The 18,051-nt window shown below is 42.2% G+C and overlaps 1 pseudogene; it reads left to right on the top strand.

Annotated features, from left to right (window-relative positions):
* The first annotated feature begins 6,398 nt into the window (after positions 1 to 6,398).
* LOC131903583 (zinc finger protein 54-like) overlaps positions 6,399 to 18,051 on the top strand; it is a 29,178-nt pseudogene continuing 17,525 nt past the window's right edge.

The raw sequence follows: 18,051 nt of genomic DNA, 5'->3' as shown, positions 1-18,051 counted from the left end.
TAATAAACTCTCCATGAGGATGCAGTGTCTAGGTTGTGAATTACTGGCCATAGCCTTCACCATGCTGCCTCTGACCAGCGTGGTTCCCTGAACATGCCGGATACCCTCAGGAGTCCCGTGTCTCTCCCCTCCCCCCACCCCGCCTGCTCACAATAATTCATAACACCCTCTACTCCCCACTGTTATGCCCAGATCAGGGGGACACCCCCCCAAATACCACCACAGAGACTGAATCCTGCAAAGAGCCTTTACTTCAAGATTGAGCTTAGACTCTCCATCTGTCTGACGCAGTGGTGAAAGCAGAGAGCCCTGAGCCCTGTTGGGGTAGGGTTTTTATCATAGCAAGGTTGGGGTGAGGGAATTTTCAGGGTTCAGGAACCTGATTGGCTGACATTTGTTTAGGGGGATCTTGGGACATCTGTCAATCTTATCTAATGGTTAGAATGTTTGGAATGTCAAGTATTTCCCCTTAGATGCTGGCCCATCCCTGGCTTTTCCTGGATCCTGGTGCTGCCTGCCTGTAAACTGAAACTCAGGACTACTTTTTGGCTGGTTTCTATTAAGCCTGTCATGGCAACTATGTGGCTAAGCTGCTGCTTGGGTCCCACACCCATCACTCCACTTAATACTTGGACCATTCTGCCCCTAGCATTCTGTCTTCTAATTTCATCTCACCTATCTACTGTCTACTATCTATCCTACTATTCTACTATCCATCCTCTCTTTTCCATCTCCCACTAATGGTCCATTTCTAGCTCCCTGACTTCTATGTGTACTCTTACTGTACACAGAGAACTTAATGTTTGATGCTAGGATTAAGTTGTGACAGAGAACATGTGCTGTTTAACCTTTGGGGCCTAGATGGCATCACTCATTATCATATTTTCTATTGCCTACATTTACAACTAGATTTCACAGCCTCGTTTTTATTTACAACTAATATATCTTTGTAGATATGTATCACATTTCAATTACACATGTGTCAGTTGGTGGGCATTTGAGTTGATTGCATTAGTTTGAAAAAAAGCAGCAACAAATATGATGGGTGACTGCTCACTGGTAAGATGTAAAGTCCTTGGACTTCATAGCCAGGAGTGTTATTGTGCATCAGTTTCTTCTGATTAAACCCTTCCACCTTGGATGAAGCTCTTTAAAATATGGGGTGTTAAAAAAGAGATAAAGAAATGGGATGCTCTAATGGGAGGTGATACATTCAGTCGTACAGAGAAGCTCCCAGAGCTCAGAAATAAACATCTTAATATCTTCAGGAAGTCAGAGAAACTAGCAAAACTCACTCGTGCCCTCCTGCCTCAAGCATAGATAGTCGGTAAGGACTGCTGACACTGTCAGACAGCTGAACTACACAGAAGATGCTCAGAGCAGCCATGAAGCAGATACCAGTCAAGCTGCCTGGAGGAGGTAGTGAGTGCCTTGAAGGACACCTCCAACCTCCCTTGAGCTGCCTGCAAGCTGTGCAGTGATCCCCAGGTTCCCAGCTTCATTAGCCATCACCTGCAAAGGGTCATACAGCTGTCATCAAATCCTTTCTGCTTCTATGAGTAACCCCTCACCCACACTCTTGTAAGGGACCCCAATAAAACTCACTGGTCGACTTGACTTTAGAGATAACTCAGTGGTTAAGAGCACTGTGTGCTCTTTCAGAAGACTCCCTTTGAATTCCCAGGACCCTCACATGGGCACTCAATGTGTAACCTCAAGTTCAGGGCATCCAATGCCCTCCTCTGGGTCCTCTAGCACTAGAAACACACATGGTGCACAGACATACATGCTGGAAAAACACATCTGAAAAAGAAAAGAAACAATTCTCATTGGTTCACCAAGATAGACTTTGTTGGTTCCCAACTTTGGTTTTTGTTGGTTCTCTTGTCTCCTTTAGTAGATGTTTGCTATTGTTTCCACAGGAATAGTGTCACACATCAGTGCTGTAACTGGGTAGCCGGGTAGTTTTCTTTCTTTCATTTATTCATTGCTTTGAGAATATGAGACTGATTTCAAAAGTTGATTCTCTAGTTCTCACTCCCACAGCAGTGTATGACTTCCTTTCCTCACATTTATGCTAACATTAGGTATCATTTCTATTCCTGATGATGAACATTGTAGCTAGGGCATCATGGAAGCTTAAAGGAGTTCTAGTCTGCATTTCCTGATAGGTATATAACATTTGAATATTTGTGTTGATTTTACTTTAGATTACTGTTGTTTGTTCATTGTTTTAACATTTAAAAATTTGAGTGTATTATATAATCAGAACATGTCTCCTCTCACTTATCTCCATCCAAGTCCTTAGATGTACCCCTCCTTGCTCTCATTCAAGTTTGTAGCCACTTTTTTCATTAACTATATTGCATACATACACGAGTCACACATCACTGCTGTGATTGGGACACATGGTAGTTGTCTTTCTTTCCTTTTTATTATTATTTCTGGAACATCTACTTGCTTTTTAAAGTTCATTCTCTAGTTCTTGTTCCCACAGTCTATGACTGTCTTTCCTCACACTTGTGCACATTTGATATCATTTATATTCCCAACATTGGCCATTCTAACTGGCAGTGAGTCCAAGTCTTGCTTTCCCTGATAGGTTTGATTTGTTGCTTGTTTGGTTTGGTTTTAGTTTGAGTTGTTGTTTGTTCTTTGTTTTATTTTTGTTTTGCTTTGAGTTTTTTGTTGTTGTTGTTCTTTCTAAATTTTGAGTTTATAGTATGTTACAATATTTCTCCTTTCTCATTTCTCCCACCAAATCCTCCATCTCTTTCAAACCCATGGCCTCTTTTTTTCATTAATTGTTATTACATATATATTTCTATGTCTATACATATATATTCCTGTATATACCCTAGTCAGTCCATGTAATGTTACTTGGACACATGTTTTCAAGGCTAGCCTGTTGGTATTGGATAAACAGTGAGTGTGCTCTTCCCTTAGGGACAGTATTTCTCCAGTTCCCAGTATTCCTCAGCTGCCTGTGTGTGGTTCTCTGTGTACAGCTGAGGTCCTTTTCACCATTCAGTTTTTTATGTTTGGTGTTTGTGTCCTTGCTTAGTTTCCCTTTTGGGTGGTCATGGAGGTGAGATTTTATGGATGTAGCTTCTTGCATTACTAGGAGACACAATCTCACAGCAAACTTCCTCTTCTGGCTCTTACAATATTTCTACCCCTTCTTCAAAAATATTCCTGGAGCCTTACGTAGAGGAGTGTTTTGTAGATGTATCCACTGGGCCTGACATCCACAATTTTGCATTTGATTCCTTCTGGTGTGGCGTTTTTGTAGTTGTCCCTGTTTCAAAGAGAAGTTTCTTTGAGGAGAAGTTAAGACTAAGCTAATCTGTGGGTACAAGGACAAATGTTTATGGTTTTAGAGGGATTATGCAGGCTTAGTAAAGTAATTGTAGAGAAGTTCTCCTCCAAGATCCATAACTTCACCAGCACTGAGTAGATAGTAAGGTTTCCAGTACCAGTCAAGTTTTCCTTTTGTTATGAGGTCAGTTTTGTTAATCGGTCTGTAAGTCCAATTAGAGAGCTGTTGGTTACTACCAAGAATTGATTGCAACTACTGCCCCTTAGGGTTATTCTGCGATGATGATCTTTGATGTGGTCCATAGGCATCATCGCTGGCTAGGACTGTTGCTTGGTTCCCTCCTCTGGAAGCTTGCATTGTACTTCTGGTAGCATAAATGCTATTCATCAGGAGTGACTTTGCTTTATTTTGAGACAGAGTCTCTCTGTGTGTTCCCAGCTGTCCTAGACCCACTATATAGACCTGAGTGGCCTTGGACTCAGAGCTTCCTTTGCTTCTGCCTCCTGAGTGCTGAGTTTAGGGCTTGCCTGACCTTGCTCAACTATACATAACTTTTTCTTATCTTGTCTTGAAAATTACTCAAGGTAATTGTGCAACCTAATTGAAAGTCTGGTGAATCTTATCTCTACTGATATTAAAGACCTCTGTCCCACTGAATTGTAAACTCCAATTGACCAGGTTGTCAGGATTCTATCAGAACTTCTTTTTTTTTTCCATCTTTTTTTTTTCCATTTTTTTAATTAAGAAATTTTATACTCATCCTACATACTACCCACAGATCCCACCTCTTCCCTCCTCCCACCCCCAGCCCTCCCTCCCAAGCCACCCCCATCCCCACATCCTCTAAATCGAGGTCTTCCTTGGGGAGTCAGCAGAGCCTGGTACACCTAGCTGAGGCAGGTCCAAGCCCCTCCCCACCGCACCAAGGCTGCGGCAAGGTGCCACACCACAGGCACCAGGCTCCAAAAAGCCTGACCGTGAACAAGGGATGGATCTTGATCATCGCCCCCGCCCCCCCCGCCCCTGCCCCCGCCCCCAGCCGGGTGTCCCCCCCAAACAGTTCGAGCTAAACAACTGTCTCCTGTATCCCGAGGGCCTAGACCAGTCCCATGGGGGCTCCACAGCCACTAGTTTACAGTTCATGGGTCTCCACCAGTGTGGCGGTCATCTCTGCATGTCTTCCCATCATGATCTGTAAGTCCCCTGCCCCCGCGGAATCCCTCCTCTCTCCCATCAACTGGATTCCAGGAGCTCAGCCTGGCACCCAGCCTCGGATCTTTGCGTTGGCCTCCATCAGTCACTGGATAAAGGTCTATGATGACAGTTAGGGTATTCACTAGACTGGTCATCAGAGTGGACCAGTCCAGGCACCCCCTCGATCACTGCCAGCAGTACAAGGTGGGGTCATCCCTGTGGATTCCTGAGGGCTTCCCCGGTACCCTGCCTCTTCCCACTCCCATGATGTCTTCATTTATCACTGTATCTCCTTCCCTGCTCTCCCACTCCATCCCTGCTCCAGCTGGACCCTCCCATAACAGAGCCTGCCAGATTGGACTAAGAGGTGAGCCTTTATCCTCATACCCGAACACACCAGCCCCTAGGCTTTGGGCCCAGGCGCACAACCATCTATCAGAACTTCTAAGGAGAACTAACAGCAAAGCTACTTACCAATACTTCTTGACCTGAAAAAAAAAAAAAAGACTGTTATGGACATTTAAAAAACTATTATTAGCTATTACACACACACACACACACACACACACACACACACACACACGTCTCAAATACTGTCCGTTCTCATTTCCTACCTCTCTACGATTCTGGTCCACAATTCCAACTAATCTCTGTTGTGTTCATCTCCATTCATTTTGCTTGGGACCCACTGAGATTGACCAGAGCCATGTGTGAGACTCAGGGTTTGGAGCTATGTGCTGGATCCTGGTGGGCTCAGCAGGAAACTGCAGCTAAAGGCAGTGATTCTTCTCCTACAATCCAACATTGCCAACATTGAGAGGTAAAGGGTGGGTCCCGTGAGCCTTTCCCTTTCCTAGTCTGATTGTGGTCTAGTGTGAGGTCCATGCAGGTCAGTACAGCTGCTGTTGGTTACTGATTACAACAGCTGTGTGGGGTCTAGAGAATGACATGTCTTAGCCCTTCCTCCTCTTTCCCTTACTCCCTTTCCTCCCCCTTTTCTTCAATGTTCCTAGAGCCATTGACTTTTTTAGGACTCGACCACGTACCTTACTGATTTCTGAGACAGCAAGAGTCTCTGCATCCACTGGAGGTGCAGGGTGGGTATGAATAAATGGGGATTAAAGTTGTGTCTCAGACTTTTAGCCTGAGTCGCAGAACGACTTGTTCCTGAGTTAGTAAAATGCCATTCCACCATCTAGTGGTGAGAACAGTACAGCGCGGGATGAACTCAGCACTGGGCTGACCACTGATTTATGGAGCCACGTATTTCTTTTCAAAATTCAGGTTCCTGTAATGTCTCTCCCCAAGTCACAGTTGCAGTATTTGCTTTTGGCTTGTCATGTTTGTGTTAGCGATGGGACGCTGGCATCTGAACTTAGCGGGTTATACTTTCTGTAAGTTGAAGCCCCTGAGGCTGGTAGTCAAGTCGAGGTTAGGCTGCCTTTTATCTGAAGGGTTCAGAACTCACTGTGGGGATCACATACCAGGGTGCAGCGTCCTCCTAGATCCAGTTCTGTAGGGAGGCTGTGCAGAGCGGGTCCAGGGCAGCCTGACAGCTGGAGCTGTGTGGAAGGCAGCCTGAGACCGAGTGGGAGGGGCGGGTCTCAGTGGGGCGGGGACATTCACCCGGAAACAGAGGTCGGAAGGATGTGGCTCATTAGGTGGGTGTAGACGAAGGGTTGAGAGAGGGAAGAGTAAAGAGAGTGAAGTGAAGGAAAGCGGAAAACCGTGTGGGAGAGAGCAGGGAAGTTGTAAGGAGGATAGAAATCGGAAGCGCCAAGTGTCCATTCTCTGTCATTGCACCGGGTCCTGCACGGTGGGAAACCGCGTGGTGCAGACCTGGGAGCGGAGGACACGACGGGGTGTCGCGGGGACCCGAAACCTCCCCGGAGCCGCAGTCTCCGCGAGGGGCAGCCTGGGAAAGTCACCAGTCAGCAGCGCAGTGGCGGGAACCGCAGCCCGGCGGCCCTGGAACCTCCCAGGTCAGAGGAGCTGCGGGGCTGGGACACGGGAGGGGAGGGACCGGGGTGCGAGCAGTTTCTCTGCTGTTCATAAGGAAGCCGGCTCTGAAGTTCTGCTGTGGATGTCTTTCCCTTGTGGATAAATTTTAGACCATATGAACTGGAACAATCTTTTTCCCCCCCATTTATCTTCTGATTAGATTGCCAAAATGTTCTTATAAAATACTCTTATATAATATTTGAATTTATTTGTTGATATTTGCAAACACGATTCCTTTCCCTCTGGTGAAAAGATCAAAGCTCTTCAAATTTACATACATCTATGCTAACTTCCGTGTTATATCTGGGGACTTGGGGACTTAGCATCCCTAGAGAGCTTTTAGATATTAGTCATGAAAGGAACGACTGCAGATTTAATTGGATATGAAAATATCTATTGGCGACTTTTATATGTATGGTTATCAACATTAACATTTAAAAGTAAACTTTTTTTTTTTAAGATTTATTTATTTATTATGTATACAGTATTCTGCCTGCATGTATCCCTGCAGGTCAGAAGAGGGTGCCAGATCTCATTACAGATGGTTGTGAGCCTCCATGTGGTTGCTGAGAGTTGAACTCAGGACCTTTGGAAGAGCAAGCAGTGCTCTTAACCTCTGAGCCATCTCTCCAGCCCAAAAGTAAACTTTTTACCTATCATTAATTTTTCACCTGAGACATGCACTCTGTGATGTAAATATAGCATTCTCAAAAGTGTCTTAGCCATACCTGATGGCACAGGCCTTGAATACTAGCATTCAGGAGGCAGAGGCTGGTGGATCTCTGTGACTTGGAGACCAGCCTAGGTTTCAGGACACCCATAGCTACATGATGAGACTCTGTCTCTAACAAAACGAATAACAAGGGGGGGGGGGGGGCATGTGCCTCTTGGGCTGAGTTCTTAGTGTTGCACCTGGGAGTCTGGAAAGCACAGTATGCTTTTTGCGGGTGTCAGGTCACAGCATTTTCACAGTTAGGAAAGGCATTCTGAGCCAGGTGGTGATGGCACATGCCTTTAATCTCAGCACCCCCAGAGGCAGAGGCAGGTGGACCTCTGAGTTTGATGCCAGCCTGGTCTGCAGAGTGAATTTCAGGACAGCCAGGGCTAATGATGGACCAGCCTGACTCCACCTTAAGGATGGAAGCCATTTTGGTACAAGGTCAGAACAAGTTCGTTTCTGTTTGCTGCCAAATTCAAGTTGACCGTGCTTTAACCTGTTTCTGGAATTTGACATGCTCCCCACCCTATGGGGTTTGACTCACAGCTTAAACATACCCTCATAAGATGTTCTGCCAAATAAGTATAAAATGTTCAGCCAAGTTCCCTACTTAACGAAAGTTCCTCTGGAAATCCACCAACCCTTGAAAACCCCCTTGCTCTGCAGTTTTGGGGGAATATGTAAGCCCTGCTTTCTTCTGTGTTCAGTGCTATATTTTCAAACCCAACTTCAGGAAGATAGCCCTCTCTGACAGAAAATAAGCTTGTTTAAGTTGCTCTAAGAATTTGGGTGATAGTCTTTACTCTCCTTCAGTGGGATATCCTACACAGAGAAACCCCATCTCAAAAGAATAAAAGGCTTTATAGTATAGGGTGATTTTAGAAAGCATCTTTTGAATAATTATGATCACTCATCTATATCAGAAAAATGTCTGCGATAGTCTTGTGTCTCCTCGGTTCAAGACAGGCACTCTGCCCATGGACACATTCTGGTGATATATTGTGAACTCTAATAAACTTGCCTGAAGATCAGAGGACAAAGCCAGCCACTAGATTAGACATAGAGGTCAGGCAGTGGTGGCACACACCTTTAATCCTATCACTCAGGAGGCAGAGATCCTTCTGGATCTCTGTGAGTTCAAGGCCACACTGGGATACTTGAGATTGATCCAGTACAGGAGAGAAAACAGAGCCAGATGGTGGTGGCACACACCATTAATCCCAGCACTTGAGATCTCGTGCTTTTGCTTGGGAAGCACACATGCCTTTAATTCCAGGAAGTAATATGCCAGGGTGGAGAAAGGTATATGAGGCGTGAGGAAATGGGAACTAAAGGCTCCTTTTGACCGAGGCCTTTTGGGTGAAGACTCAGAGGCTTTCAGTCTGAGCATTCGTGGAAACAGGATCAGCTGAGGAGTTAGCGAGGTGAGGTTTGCTGTGGCTTGATCTGCTTCTCTGATCTTTCAGCTTTCACCCCAATATCTGGCTTAGGGTTTTTTATTATAAGACCTCTTAGGATTCGTACAACAACACACGACCAAACTGTTCGTTTTTGGTTCTTGTGTTTGCTGTGTTTGACACCTGAAATCACTGTTTATCTGTCAGGCACAGAACTCACATGTAGACCAGGCTGGACTGGAAAACACAGAGTTCCACCAGCTTGTTTCTCCCAAGTGCTAGGATTAAAGGTTCGCACCAACAGGATGATTCAAACTGTTGTTTTTTTATTTTTTACTTTGTGGTCTGTGGACAGCCTGTGATGCGACTGTGAACTTCTCCCAGGAGGAGGGTCAATACCTGGACCTTGCCCTGAGGGCTTGGTACAGAGACTGAATACTGCAGAATCCCAGCAGTCTGTTTTCTGTAGGTGAGAACAGTTTGCTTGCAGTCTCCCTTGTGCCTGCTCAGGGTTCCTAGGAAAACTACTCTGCATGTGTGTGACCTGTGTGTGAACCAATCTCACATCTCACAGAGTAAAGTGGATCCTCAGAGGAACAAAAAAGAAATGTCATCTCTTCTTGTATGTGTCCCTTTGGGAGGAATAAGGCTTCCATCATTTTTGGTCCATGATAAATTAATAACCTCACCCGTGTACAATATTCTCGTCCCAGTCATTCAGTTCCGTTTCTCCCTGAGATTTGACTGAATTGTGAACGGAAGTGGGACTCAAGTTACACTAACTGAAAATGCTTTCTAAATGATTTCAGTATTCTGACCTTGCAAGACATTTGGGGACTCAATTGTGAATCCTCTCTTTATCTGCCAAGTACATTACTGTGTTTGAAATCCAGTTGCTTTACCATACAGTCTTTTTCACATGCAGGGTTCACTGATCAGCCAGACCTGCTCACCTGTGAAGCAGAACAAAGTGACCTGGAAAATGGAGAGGGAGGAGACAGTGGCTAAGGATCCAGGTATGTTGGAGGGATTGGTGAAGGGATGGCAAGGGGTTCAAGTGAATGTGGAAGTGGGACATGAAATAAGTTTTGCCATGAGTATTTTGCTTGCGTGTATTACTGTATATCATATGCAGTCTAGTATTGTATTTATGGACGGATGGGAGCCACTGTCTGGGGTCTGGGAATGGAATTTGGGTCTCTAAAACAGTAATAGACACTCATACCCATTGAACCATCTCTCTAGCCCTACTAAGTTTTACTTAAGTGAATAGCAGTAATATAAAGCCCTTATAAACACTGTTTATGTAGATGATCTAAAATATTGACTTGCACAGACATTTTTTATTTCTTAATAACTTTTTCTTCCATTGTTGTTGTATGTTTGTGTGTATTCCTAAACATAAAAATACAACCTACTCAGTCTGTATGCTTTCATGGTATTGAATAACCATATAGTGTACTCTGCTCTGGGAAAGAGTATTTCTCCAGCTCTCAGAATTCCTTAGTGTTTAACTAGAGTTCAGGCCTAGTGAGCTTTCTCCCTTCCATATTAGCAAGTCTCTTGGTGTTGTCCTTGTTCTGCTCATGTTTAGGATGTCGTGTTTGTACAATTTCATGCATGTAGCATCTCTGACATTTCTAGGAGAAACAATCTCAGCAAATATCCTGTTCCTCTGGCTCTTATAATGTTCCCACCCCCTCTTTCTTACTTATCCTTGAGCATGAGGTGCAAGAGTTGTGTTGTTTATGTGTCAGTTATGACTGAGCATCACAACTGTGTGTTGCTAAAATAACTTTCCTTGATGAAGTGTGAGGACTACATTTATCCATGAGAATAATGGTAAATATTTAGAATGCAGTTAGGGATTAGGATGATTTAGTAAAGTAGTGGTTGTAGGCTCTCCTCCAGGATCCTTGACTTCACTAACCCTGGGGAAACAGGCTAAGTTTCCAGTACCAGGCATGATTTCCCCCTTTTTGAGAGGGCCTTAAATCCAATTTGAAGCTGTGGTTACCACCAAGGTCTGTTTGCCACTCTTACACCCTTAGGGCTATCGTGCAGTGCAGATCATTGGTGTGGTTAATATGTGTCCTAGATGGATAGGACTGTTGGTTGGCTCCCTCCTTGGAAGCTTGCATGTTGCCTTCTGGTACTATAGCTAGAGTTTTCCTGCCTGCCCCACAGCCACTCAGACCCAACCAAGTAAACACAGAGACTTATATTGCTTACAAACTGTATGGCCGTGGCAGGCTTCTTGATAACTATTCTTATAGCTTAAATTAATCCATTTCCATAAATCTATACCTTGCCACGTGGCTCGTGGCTTACCGGCATCTTCACATGCTGCTTGTCCTGGTGGCGGCTGGCAGTGACTCCTTCTGCCTTCCTGTTCTTTCTTTTCTCCTCTCTGTTAGTCCCACCTATACTTCCTGCCTAGCCACCGGCCAATCAGTGTTTTATTTATTAACCAATCAGAGCAACACATTTGCCATACAGAACATCCCACAGCATGGTACCATGAAAACTAGTCCCTAGAGAGGAGGCTTTAAGGTCATATCCATGTGGAGTTCTCTGGGTTTTGAGTCTGAAGTGCATGGCTTCTTCAACAACAGGGACTCACCTTCTGCCTCTGGAAAGCCACTGTGGGCAACAGCAATTGCCTGGAATGTTACTGGAATGTGTTGGGCAGCTGTTACAAACAACGTCAAAGCAGGCTTCTTACACCTGGTGTTGGTGGTTTTGTTAGAAAACCTATGGCTCTTGTGAGGAGGATTATCACCCAGATGAGAACTTTTCATGTACACACCAAACCTATGTGCTTATACAGACTTATATGCATTATAGGCATTTTTTGGTAGTTGATGATAGTTTGACCCCTTATGACTTTTTAGCCATCCTTACTGATATTTTGCCCTCATTCTGTGTTTATATCTGTCCCTTCTCCATAATTAAATCCCTCCCTGCTTTCCCATTTCCCCCTTCGGATCACTTGTTCCGTTACTCCATCTCTACTACTCCCTGTCACCCCCAGTGATCTCTTCTTACTTTTCTTGTTGCTGCAGTTTCTCCAGGTTGTGGACTCACATCTGAAGATTTGGAGCTAGGAACTTTCTATGAGAGAGAACATGCTATGTCTGTCTTTCTGCATCCAGGTTACCTCACTCAATATGATCCTTTCTAGGTTCATCCATTTACCTGCAAAGCTCATGATTTCAATTTTCTTTACAACTGAATCATATTCCATAGATTATATGTACCACATCTTCACTATCCAATTGTCAGCTGAAGGTTATTTAGGTTGTTTCCATTTTGTAGCTATTGTGATTAGAGCAGCAATGAACATGGCTGAGCGAGTGTCTATGGAGTAGGAAGCCAAGTCCTTTGAGCATATACCAAGGAGTGGAACAGCTGGGTCATGTGCTAGATTTATTTAACTTGAGGATTTTTTTTTTAATTTAATTGAGGATACTCCATATTGATTTCCAGAGTGGCTAGAATTTTTGTTGATAGGGTTTTTGTTCCCTATGTTTTTTTTTTTATGTTGTTGCTGGGTGTGTTATTGGTAGTATTCTTTCTTATCTTTGAGAAATAGTGTTTTGCTATCTTGCTAATGGATGATTACTTCCCATTTCTCCACTGTTTATCTATTGTTCACATGAAATGTATTACTTCTCATGTTCTAATGAATAATTTCTCTTATTTTCTGAGTATATTTTTTCTCAAAATCAATATATGTTATGCAGTTTTAGTTAAATCAATTGTGTTAATTCGAGACTATCCTGAAATACACTTATGTCTCCATCAATTTTAAGAATATTTTTCTAGTTGTAATAATACTATTGATGGTAATTTTCTCTTCAAGCTTTAAATGTGTTTCCATGCTCTCCTGGCTTTGGAATCATTGACCAGATACCTGGTGAATTCTGTTGCTTGTGTCTTTTCATTTGGTTTGACATTGTTAACAGCTTTTAGTATTAATTTTTGCTTTTTCTTTTTGACTCCTTATATGAAAGGGCAGCAAGCCATCCATTCATTGTTCCTGAAAGAGACACTCAAAGAAGAGAAAGAGGAAGAAATGGCTGATTCTCTAGTAAGCATGTCCCAGGTCAGTGGTCATGTCTACTATTTTTCTAGAAATGTTATATTTTTAGACATTGAAAGCATTTAATTTTCTACTTCTGATGTTTTTAAACTTTGTTGTAAAAAATGTTGCAAACAAACAACAAAAAATTCATGTTTTGAAATTAAGCAGACATAAAAAGTATACAACTCAATGTACTTTTATACAGTTGGAGTAGTTATTGGGAACAGAAGCTGTGCAGCCCCACATGGGATTTTATATTTTCACTATCAAATATATTTTGTAATTATATACCACCCAAAATAAAAAAAAAAATAAAAAAAATAAAACAGTGACAGAATTAGAACTAGAAAAGCAGTTAGTTGCTGGGTGGTGGTGGTGCATGACTTTAATCCCACATTCAGGAGGCAGAGCCAGGCAGATCTCTGTGAGTTCGAGGCCAGCATGGTCTATAGAGCAAGATCCAGGACAGGCACCAAAGCTACACAGAGAAACCCTATCTCAAAAAAAAAAAAAAAGAAAGAAAGAAAGAAAAGCAATTAGTTTTATATCCTTTTTCATAACTGGTGTTCATTACCTGCACTCAGTCCTGCCCCAACCCCTAATATTTAGCTTTTCTTATTCTTTTTTCTCCATGTTCTACTGTTCTCACATGTACATTGTTTGATTCTGCATATGAAGGAAAACATAGTTTCTTTCTTTCTGACACTGTATGACCTCATTACATATTCTGAGCCCATCCATTTTCTTGCAAATTTTTATTATATTTTCCTCTTCAAGTGAATAGTACTCCATTTTATGTGTATACCATTTTCATTATCCATTCATCTGTTGATAGATGATTAGGTTGAGTCTAGTATTTTACTGTGGTAAATATAGTAGCAGTAAATACAGGGTATAAATATCTCTGTATTGGGGTGTGGAGGTCCCTGGGTATATGTCCAGGAGCGAAAGAGCTGTTCATACATTAGTACTACCTTTAACATTTTAAATAGTCTCCAAACTGATTTCCACAATGGTTGTATTAATTTGCAATACACACACACACACCAAACAGTGAACAATGGTATATTTCTCTCTTCATCCTCTCTAACATTTGTTGTCAGATTGGTTGATGACAGCTATATCTCAAAGCAGTTTTAGTTTGCATTTCCATGATGGCATTTTAGGGATTATGAACACTTTTTGCCATATTTATTGGCCATTTGTGTTTCTGTCTTCACAAAGTGTCTATTCAGCTCATTTGCCCATTTGTTGATTAGCAGCTTTATTTCCATGGTTTTTAATTTCTGAAATTGTTTGTAAATTCTAGGTGTGAGCTGCTATTCAAAGTGTCACTGGTACAAATTCTCTCCCACTCTGTGGGATGTCTGTGTGCTCTGCCGATTCTTTCTTTTGATAAACAGAAACGTTTTATATTCATGTATTGATAGTTGGGGTTAGTTCTTATGCTGTTGGAGATTTTACTATTCCAAAAATTCTTCCCCATCCTGTTTCCTAAAAGGTATTCCCTATGTTTTCTAGGTTTCTGTGTTTCTGCTTTTAAAAATGTTTTTTGACTCATTGTAGCATGATCTACAAGTACAGCATTTGAAATCACAGTTTCCCATCACAGATTTTCCTTCTGAGACATGTCTGCTGTGATCCTGTGGGACATAAGCACAGCATCCATAAGATAGATGTCCATGTCCAGACCTTAAATGTGTGTCTTGCTTTATGTATATTGCTTATTAGACGATTGTGTCAACCTGTTTTCACAGTTGGAGAATCCATTATATAATGTAACTATGTTAGAAATCATCTTTTTGTGTAATTGTCCTCAATCATCTACATCCCTGACTTCCATAAGTCACCTTATACCAGGAAAGCACTCTTCCCAGTATCACGTGGTCAAACTGTACTTTTTTGTTTCAGGGTCTGTTGACCTTCTGGGATGTATCTGTGGACTTCTCGAAAGAGGAGTGGGAATGCCTGGACACTGCTCAGCGGTCTTTGTACATTGATGTGATGTTGGAGAATTATAACAACCTGGTCTCTGTGGGTGAGAACATTTTGCTTGTAGAATTGCTAACTCAGGGTTTATATGTACCTACTTCATAGGTTTGCAAACTCTCTGTTAAGCTGTCTTGGAAACAACAGGAGACTAGGGAACATTTGGTAGTCGAAAAAGAACTTTTTTTTTTTATATATTTGTTGTTTTCTTTCCATTTTCCATTTTAGAGATGTCATGCACCCTTCAGTTTGGTTCTAAGATGCATTCAGAAACTCAGTAGTATATAATATTTCCACCTATATCTTCTTTTTCATATTTTTCTTTTATTGAAATAGATTCTTTCCTCATATAATGTCTTCATTAGGGTTTCTATTGTTGTTAAGAGACACCATGACCATGGCAACTCTTATAAAGAAAAACTTTTAATTGAGTTTCAGAGGTTTAGTCCATTATTATCATGGCCAGGAATCATGTAGGCTATGAATATGGTGGCATGCACACTTGCATGATGCTGGAGAGTAACTGAGAATTCTATATCTTGCAGGCAACAGAAAATAAACTGTCTCACTGGGTGTGGCTTGAGCATATATGAGACCTCAAAGCCGGTCCCATAGTGACAGACTTCCTCCAGTGAGGCCACACCCACTCCAACAAGGCCATACCTCCTAAAAGCATCACTCTCTATGGGGTCATTATTTTTTCATACCACCACATTTCACTCTCTGGCCCCCATAGTCTTGTAGCTATATCATAATTCAAAAATGGAATCAGTCCAACTTCAAAAGTCTCCATAATCTGTAACAGTCTCAAATTTATTTAAAAGTCTAAAGTTCAAAGTTACTTCTGAGATTAGTGTAATCTCTTAACTGTAATCCCTTATAAAATCAAAGTAAAAAAAAATCATGTCATATACTCCAACATGTAATGGCACAGGATATACATTACCATTCCAAAATATAGGGAGGGGAGCATAGCAAAGAAATACCAGACCAAAGCAAGACCAAAAACTAGCTGGGCAAACTCCATACTCTGCATCTCCATGTCTGATGTCAAAACAGTCTTCAGATCTCCAACTCCTTTCAGCTCTGTTGACGGCAACACACTTCTTTCTCTTAGGCTGGTTCCACTCCCTGTTAGCAGCTTTCTTCAGCAGGTATCCCACAGCTCTGGCATCTCTAACAACTTGGGTTCAACTTTACACTTTAAAGCAATGGTCACTCTGGGCCTCAGTTCAGGGACACACCTGACAAATGCCTGGCCTCAGCAGCTTTCCTTAGTCTTGGGGGCAGATTCCATAGCCTGTTTCTTCTGTGCTTAACTTCAGAACCACAAGCAAGATGCTGCCAAGTTCTGCGGCTTGCTGGAGCTGGAACATGGACCCTTTGTTCAATCACATCTTCACCAACTTTCTGTTTTTGATTTCTTTCTTCACTGCCTAAGCTTGGCTCTTCGGCAATTTTCTCTGTAGACCAGGGGGCCCCAGGGGTGGGTCATGGGTAGGTGTGGAAATTACCAGAAGCCTCACTAGGGGTAGTACTTCCAGGTGAAAGCTGGAACAGCTACCCACTACATGAGGGTCATGTAATGCCAGTGTCTTCCTTCCCCTCTGGCTCTTATACTTTTTGTCTCTTCTGTATGGTTCCTTAAGCCCTGAGGGGGATCTGATGGAGAGGTCTCATGTAGACTCTCTCTCCACATACTGTCTAGCTGTGGCTCTCTGCATCTGCTCCCATCAGCTGCTAGAGACAACTTCTTTGGTGATGACTGAATAAGACAATCATCTATGAGTATAGCAGAATATCATTAAGACTCATTTTATTGATACTTTTTTTTAGATCAGTAGTGTTTGATATTACCCTAGGTCTCTGTGCTACCTAGTTTCTGCCCTCGGTTACCCAAGCAGTTTACAGTATGGGTTCTGTCTTGTGGATTGGGCCTGAAGTCAAATAAAACATTTGTTGTCTACTTCTACAATTTCTAAACCCATATTACCTTAGCATATCTTTTAGCAAGACAGATTGTAGGTCACAGGTTTTGTAGCAGGTTCCAGGCATATCTTAAAGCTCTATGTCCATCATTGCATTTTACATTGTTTTAATTGTGAGAAATACTCAAGATGTACAACTTAAAATTCTCCATATATATGCCGAAGATTGTGTTAGGCAATAGCAATTGGGAAATCATTCCTATTCCCTCTACTTTGTGTTCTCTTCATGTACTGAGCCCAGTACTGTGTTAAATGTATGTATTCTTATTTAAAATTCTGCCATGGGTCCTGGGCTACCTCATAGGACATGTGGATTATTCTGTGTAATGTAGGCCTGGTCACCTGTCCAGAGCAAATGAGATTGCCCTGGAATGTGGATAGGAGAGACAGCCAGCCACCAGGGTAGGATAGCGAGTGAGTGGGACAACAGTGTTGGCTTTTAGTGAAAGAGAAAGCAAGAGCTGAGAACGCACTTGCAATATTCAATTCCACTTGAAAGGATTCCTGAACACTGAGCATAAAGTAGTGTCCTGGTGCCAGGGCGCATCCTGTCTGTTGTAACTGTTAGAAGGTGTGGTATGTATTGCACTTGAACTATGGTAACTTAATACTAGTACAGAATGTAATTTTATTTGAATGTACTGACATCAAATTGGAATAATTTTACAAATTCTAATGTGAATCCATGAGGAGAATTATTCTGTAATTGCCTTCTTTGCATGTTTGTCTTCATATTACGTTTCATTTTCGTTCAAGTGGAGAACACACAGACACCTTTCTGGGAAATAATCTCAGCAGTCCGTGTACAGAGTGGACTTGAGAATAACCCTGTGAGGAAAGTTAAGAAACACAGCAGTGTGTGGAGCTCAGACAGTGGAGGATAGAAATAAGCAATAGCTGCCCATGACAGCCCTGCCTCAAATGATCTAGAGCCTCTGGTGTCTGGACAAATACTGTCTTTGTATCAATTACTTTTGAAGAATCTAATGTGTTTTCTAGAGAGAAAAACCCGTTGATGCTTTTGAGTAAGCCTTTAATCTGAAGAGGAATTCTGAACAGTACTCCTCATTGCTGTACATTAGGAAGTACAAACACTGTGAATCTGGAATTGGATTAAACTCCTCTTCATCAATATCTGAGGAAAAAAATATTTAAAAATAGAGACATGTATTCTAAATATAACCAGTCAGTGAGCTCCATCCCAAGGACTAACTACAGATTCCTCAAATATTTGCTTTATCTTCCATGAAGGTTGTCATCCTGTTTTTGTAAGATTACACATAATTATAGTGAAAGAATACGTCAAATACTGGGAGCTCTATTCTAAATAGTTGCTGTTTGACTTCCCTTAAGAGAAA

Source organism: Peromyscus eremicus, chromosome 1 (genome assembly GCF_949786415.1).
Source record: "Peromyscus eremicus chromosome 1, PerEre_H2_v1, whole genome shotgun sequence".
NCBI lineage: Eukaryota > Metazoa > Chordata > Mammalia > Rodentia > Cricetidae > Peromyscus > Peromyscus eremicus.
Note: the sequence above shows the minus strand (reverse complement) of the source record. Positions and strands in the feature narration are given on the sequence as shown.